The following is a 6932-nucleotide window of genomic DNA, read 5'->3' as shown; positions in this document are numbered from 1 at the left end:
ATTTACTTCAGTGTTGCTATTCAACATTTCTGAAATGACATTCTTGTTAAATTACTAGGAATTTTAGATTGGATATATCGTGCAAGTGTGGCTTTCATAGATACATCTTCTCTACTAAGTAATGTCAGGAGCAGGCAAAATGACTGATAGTTGGGAAAGCATATGTATAGTGAAACAAGTTAAATGAAAGAAAACCCAAAGCAGAAACCCAGAGTCAGTGTCTCCAAATAGCAAATGGCAGAGAGAAGCTGAAATGAGGGAAGGTGAGAGTGACAATCAAGGTCATAGAGAGACATGTGGTGTACCCTGCAGGAACTATGAGTAAGACAAAGACAAAAATCATGTGAATAACATCCACTAAAGATAGATAAGATATCACCTACTTCCACTTTAACATGATACCTAAAGCCCTAAGCTGCTATATTACAAAATATGTACAATGGGTTTTACACATAGTGAAGAAGGAATATGGAAGTTCTTTGGGTTACTGGTATGTAAGTAGAAGCCAGAAGTGAGAACTGAAATACAAGGTTTTTCCTCTTGGCTTATTTAGGCGGGGCAGAGGATGATACCAGAGGTGTGAAAAAGTGAAAGAAACATCAGTCTGGTTTATTTTTCCACAAACTTCTGTTGCTTTGCCAATACCATATTAGTTCTATCAAGTTTCTGTTCCTTTCAGAGTAGATTTCAACTCTTTTACCCAGTCAAATAAGAATATTTTAATTTTTTTTCCTTCATCAAAGCTATTTTTCATTAGTGCTTCTGAAAACAGGTTTTCCAGATTGCAAAAATAAATGGACTTCTTTCACAATGTAGCCTGGGATTAATTTGTCCTTAAATTTTCAAAACAAAAGTTTAGGAAACACTAACTGAAAATGAAACCACTGAAGGAGTATGAAAAGCTATCTTCAGCGACATGCAGACAGATGTGTGATTATTTCACTTATTTGTAATATATCTTTTGTATAAGCCAAATTCCTGCTCTAATTAGTTGTAATTTCTTTTCATCACAAAGAGAATATTGTTTGTTTGTTATTGTTGGCAAGGTTTTCAATTTTGTTTATAATTTTTTAATTTATGTTGGAATGAATCTGTGAGCTAGAGAACAGAAAATACATCTGGGTTACTTCTTTAAGTTGTTAACTGGAGCCTTTTTGCAATACAGTGTGAATACCTGTATTTACAGTAGCTATACAAGGGCTTATTCCTCCACTGGGATTTGAAAGCAAATGACTTGGAAGGCACCTTTCAAGGTCATCTAGTCCCACGCCTCTGCAATGAACAGGTGAGTTTGTTTCTGCTAATACGTCCTTACACACCTTGCTAGGAGAAAAAGAACAAGTAATCTAATACTAAGCCTTTGAAATATTTATTGAAATATATTTAAAATAAATCCTGCTCTTTCTCTAACTTTAAGTTTTAATTTATATTTTTAATAAATAAGTAAATCCAAATCTATTTGCAAGAATCACTAGTTACCTTCAATTATTTATTTTTTAGTCATTTTCCCTCTTATATTACCCTTTGTGGTTCTCACTATTCATCTCTCTGCCATACAGCTATGTTGATTGTACTGCATAACAGTACAGCTACTGAAGAATTTTCCTTTGATCCTTTTAACACAGTGGAAAAATGTACATTCCTTCCAAGCAGCATAATTGCCTTTTTTTTTTTTTTTATTCTCAGCTCAATATGAGAAGTAAAGCTCCTGTAGTTTGAGCAGTTGACAAAATAAAGATGAAAAGTCTATATATCTTTTTCATTTTTCATCACAACATGAGTAATTTTAGCTGAGGAGATCATATAACCAGCCCTGCAACTGCCGAGTAAACTAGATCCCTCTTAAACAGCATATCCCAGTGGAAAGAGAATGTGCCAATTAAATGATCATCCCAATTACAAGAGGCTCTCGGGGATACATTGTGCTGGTGTGCTTTATAATCGCTTTCATTTCATGGATTGATTAAAACAAGAACAGTATCAGCTTCCCATCTTGATTACCTAATAGAGATGATTTATTTTGTATCCATACAGGGATCCTTTCCAGTATCTGTGACAAAAACAGTGGAACTGTTTGTACAGTGTGTGCCAAAATAAAAAATAACATTTTTATTCCTATGTGACTCAGTGTGAATTGTTTGTGGTTTGATGATGAAAACTCCATTGTCCGAGTAATGTGTTTTACTATCAGGGAAAGAATTAGATATTGAGCTATTGAGCTCCATCTTCATCCCAGAGGAATCAACTGGAAGTATTGACTCTTGAACTGAGAGCAAAACTCAACACATGTTTTAAACACAGAAGGTGAAATCAATGAGCTGAAATAATCAGACTTCAATGGAAACAGAATTTTATTCAGAAAAATTTGAAAAAAAATGAACATTTCACCTAAAAACAGAAATAAACCAATCCATCTTGTCCTCAAGTCCGACATCTGCCTTTGGTAAAACATAGAAGAACTGCACACTCTTAGGGAAAAAATAATTTTTTTTTGCTGTTAAAAAAGTGGTAAAGAAAAGGATATTCAAATGAATATAATGCTGTTTCACTGGATTTTACCTTTTAAAAACACAAAGATTTCCCCCCCAAAAATACAGCCCAAAAAAAATAAATAACCTAACACAAAACCCTCACAATGCAGATACTTTCATATATTTTCACAATTAGTATAATTCAAAGACCAAATTTTGTCACAGAACAAGCAAGTGTGGTTGAAGAAAACTAGCTATATTCCTTAGTGCTTCTGGTGATATGTCACTGAATTTTTAAAATTGGCTGAATCAAACCAAAGAGTGAAGTTATTTTTATCACTCACTTCAGGTGTTTCATTAGAGTGTGATGAAGAATATCTGAAAGAAATCTTTGGTTCTTATAGAGTCAGTAGGTGACTTCAAGCAGCTAATTTAGATGTCTTACATTTCAGGACGTGGTTGTCATGCTGAGAAGCAACAGGGAGGTATGCATCTGTATTTTTTACTGATTGAACACTAGATACAGCATACCAGAAACCTAAATCCATATATCAGAAGAAACTTCAAAATAAAACCAGTATGGTATTGGTCTCATTTCTCTACCTTCAAAATTAGTCAAGAGCTATTCAGAATTTTCTACACTCATAGCTTTATATTTTTATTTTGTTTTAATGGAATACATAATTTCAATTTCAGGCAGTTTTTATTTTAAATGACCTTTAATCTGGTCGTTAAGACCCTTATTAAATCTTACCATTAATTCCAAGATCTTCAAGATTTAAAGTAAGAACATATTTTATTAGGTTAAACGGGTCTTGCACCTTAAACTTACATTTATATTTGAATAAATTATGTCAATATGTATATGTGAACATCTATACATATTTTGATAGTAACTTTCAGATGACTGTACATGAAAAACTCTAAAAGGATAAGTATCAACAGCAAATATAAACCAGTATAAATAAAACCACTAATGCTTAAAGAAAAAAATATTTCCAGTGCCATTTAAGTGAGGAAAGCTCAGTAAATTGTTGCAATAAGGTAGGAGTGATGCATTAAGGGAGAGGTTTTGCAAAGGAGGGGTTCTTGTGCTGACATGGCTGATAATGTGCAGGCTGAATATGCAGTGAGCATGTAGACAATAGAAAGACATAGATGAAATTCTGGGATTAAATTCTGCCGACAGAAATGTTTTTTCATTAATACAGGATTAATATACTCTGCAAAAGCAGAGTTCCCATTACCCATCCTCACACATTTACTTGCAGGGAAAGTCCTTCACTGCCTTTTAACTTTATGCCTCTTATATATATACGTATAATAGATTGGCAGGAACACTTTATCTTTCCCCTTTTTCTGGATCATCATTAAAGACTGTTGTACCTCCTTGCCTAGCTTTCTATCTTTTCCTCAGTTTTTTAAAAGTAAGCTCCTTTAGGAGACCCTTCTGTTATGAGTAAGAATCCAAGAATAACTGCTCTTGTGTTTAGCCATCAGCAATTTAATGCTCCTTTCAAGTCCCAGGGGTAACAACCTGTTGCTTTTATCTTTTATATTTTATCTTTCTGTACAACCACTGCTTCTAGGACCATTTTTCTAACATTGCTGCTTATCCTTGTATAGCCTTCTTTGGAATGTAGTATGTTATCAGTTAAATACAGCTCCTGAAATTTCATTTTCTTTTCTCTTTAGGTATCAAAATCTAGTTAAGTAGTCCATTACAAGGGTTTCACCTCCCATGGTAAGTTTCTTGGCTTTCATGACCCTTGAGGGGGAAATAGTCAGTGTGATCAATAAAGAATTAAAAGTGCTGCTGCTATTTCTGTTAATGGGAACAGTGAGATGCTTTTCCACACTTCACATCGTCAGTTCACCCTTTGATGTCTAGGACATGCTTCAGGGTAAAACCTAAGTTGCAAAGCATTATAACTGACAATAACATTTGAAAGAAATACATTTATGTTTTCTTAAATTCAGCTTACAGTGGTTGATTTCTTTAGATACACAAGAAAATTGCAAAAAATATTATTATAAGGTTACCAGAGACAAACTTTACAATATCTACTTCCAACAAAATGACTAGGAGTATCTACCGGCTTCCAGATTCCCAAGTCAGTATTCCTGGTGCAATCTTTTCTAAAGATAATTACATTTTTGTACATATATATCCAGTGTACTAAATATGCACAGATGTAATTGATTATTCAATATTTCACAGAATACATTTTTTTTTCTTTACAACTTTCACTTGTAAACATTTCTCTTTCAGAAAGGAGTGACATTATCTTTTGTTCCTTAGAAGCTGGAGTTTACAAAAATTAGCTCCCTTGCTTAAAGAATGGTGCTAGTAACGTCAAGGTCGTGGGTGTGATCCCCATAGTGGCCATTCACTGAAGAGTTTGACTGGATAATCCTTGCGGGTCTCTTCCAACTCAGAATTTTCTGTGATTCTGTAGAAATAGTTTCAAAGAAAAATTTTAAAGTATTGAATAGAGACAGAGTGGTTTATTTTTCTGAAAAGAAACACAACTGGAAAAAGTAATTCTAATTACTTTCAGAGCATGACTACAGATGGTGTGACATCCAGCTCCAAAAATTCTCTCATACATATGCTTAATATTAAGCATATGATTTCTCAGATTCTCAAAATTAGACTCTTGTTAAAAGTTATTGTGGCTCAAGATCTGCTAAATTATCAGCAAATTATTAGCAATATATCTGTTGGCTCTCTATATGCCCACTTCTCTAACAGCATTCAGTGCCAGCAGATATATATGGTTTTGCTAGATATGTAAATGGTACTTGTCAATTCAAAATGCAAATAGCAAGTCCTGACTATAAGGCAGAAAAGTGTAAAACTTTTGGAGAATTTATAAACTAATGTACCATCATTTTGCATACTTAGGTGGCAAAAATATATACATTTATTACATTAAAAGTGCTTACTGAGAACAAAAGCCTGCAGCACTTTTATTTTGGAAATTGTTTACCTTATATTCTCCTACTTTGTATTTCCTTGCTAGAGTAACAAACATTCAAATCCATGACATTTCTGGAAAGAAAAAGAAAGGAAAAAAAAAAAAATCATTTAAAAACACTGTCTACCCTTTCTTTTTTCTGTGCAGCATTTGTTTTTTAGCTGGAGGTAGATGAAAACCTCATGAAAATTGTTTACTTGTGAGAGAAATTCAGGGCTAAATGTTGTGGTTTAGGCACAGTACTCCCAATTTAGTTCTTCCACCAAGACATTCCAAGTAACACTACTGATCACTCACTCATCACCCACCCTACCAGTAGCTTCTTCCCTCCCCTCCACCAGTAGCCAGAGAGGAGAATTAGTCACAAGAGGCAAAGATCATGGGTTGAGACAAGAACAATTTCATGGAAACAGCAATGAGACAAAAAAGTAAGCAGTGAAAAATATATTAATAATAAAAATATAAAAAAGAGGGAATTATTCACATGCAAAAATGCTCCCTGCAGAGCCCAAGAAAATGAACAATGGGCAATGGGTTCCCCACCTTGCTAAAAATGCAAGTGTTGGAGTAGTGGGTGCTGCTGCCTATAACCTGTTCCCCACAAGCCTTTCCTGTAGAAAAGCAAGTTGAGATAACCTTCAGGCCACACAGTCAGACCCTCACTCAACACTCACCGCAGCTGTTTCAGAAATAGAGGCAAAAAAGGCTCTTTTTGCAGGGTTTTATTCCAGTGGAGGATATCACATGTGGCTGAAGGGAACCCAGCAAGGCAAAAGAGGCCAAGACATGGAGGAGACAGCTTAAGAGGGAGAAGGGGTGGGGGGGCAGTATTAAGGGCTGGGCAGAGGGGTTTGGTCTCCAGGGAAAGGGGGTGGCCACCAGGGATACCAATCCAGTGAGGGGACAGGGAAAGGAGAAACCAGGGGAAGTTACACAGGGGAAGTTGACACAGAAGCCCTTATGGCAGTCTGCTTTTCCCCCCAGGAGAACTGACTCTGTGGTAAGTAGTTACTGCCCTTGCCAGGGCCTGGGACTGGGGGACTTGGGAATTGACTGAGGTGGGAGAGTTCATGGGATGCTACACCCTGCCATGTTTTGTTCCACCAGAAAAGGTTTCCATCCTTTTCAGAAGTGAGAGAGAGTACCTTCTCCCTCCCCCATCCCAGCAGTGATGTGATGTGGTATGAAGTAACACAATATATTGGCCATGTCCTCTCCTGCTGATCTGGGCCAGAGCCAGGACACTTAACAGCTGTAATTTGGTGGCAGGGTAAATCAGAAGTATCTCTACTGAAATCCCTGCAATTACATCTCCTCTATACTGTGGAAGTAGTGCGAAAGCATGATTATCCCTGTAGAGAGCACAGAACCACCACCAAGAAAGCAATGGAGAAATAACTAATGGATGAGATATGTCAAGAGCATGGCTCGGCAAACTTCAATGATAGAGCTTGTACAGAACTTTTTCATATGTCTGGAG

The 6932-nt window shown here is 35.9% G+C and overlaps 1 long non-coding RNA gene across 1 annotated transcript in view; it reads right to left on the bottom strand.

Annotated features, from left to right (window-relative positions):
* Positions 1 to 2337: 2337 nt before the first annotated feature.
* The window catches only part of LOC140683668 (uncharacterized), a 175167-nt gene continuing 170572 nt past the window's right edge, over positions 2338 to 6932 (bottom strand). The window contains exons 5-6 of the long non-coding RNA XR_012054926.1: positions 5465 to 5526; positions 2338 to 4924 (exon numbers count right to left, since the gene is read on the bottom strand). This is a non-coding gene — a long non-coding RNA (uncharacterized lncRNA). The remainder of the gene's footprint in view (positions 4925 to 5464; positions 5527 to 6932) is intronic.

The sequence above is a fragment of the Taeniopygia guttata genome, chromosome 3, assembly GCF_048771995.1.
Source record: "Taeniopygia guttata chromosome 3, bTaeGut7.mat, whole genome shotgun sequence".
NCBI lineage: Eukaryota > Metazoa > Chordata > Aves > Passeriformes > Estrildidae > Taeniopygia > Taeniopygia guttata.
The sequence above is the reverse complement of the archived record's forward strand: the minus strand, read 5'-3'. Positions and strand labels throughout refer to the sequence as shown.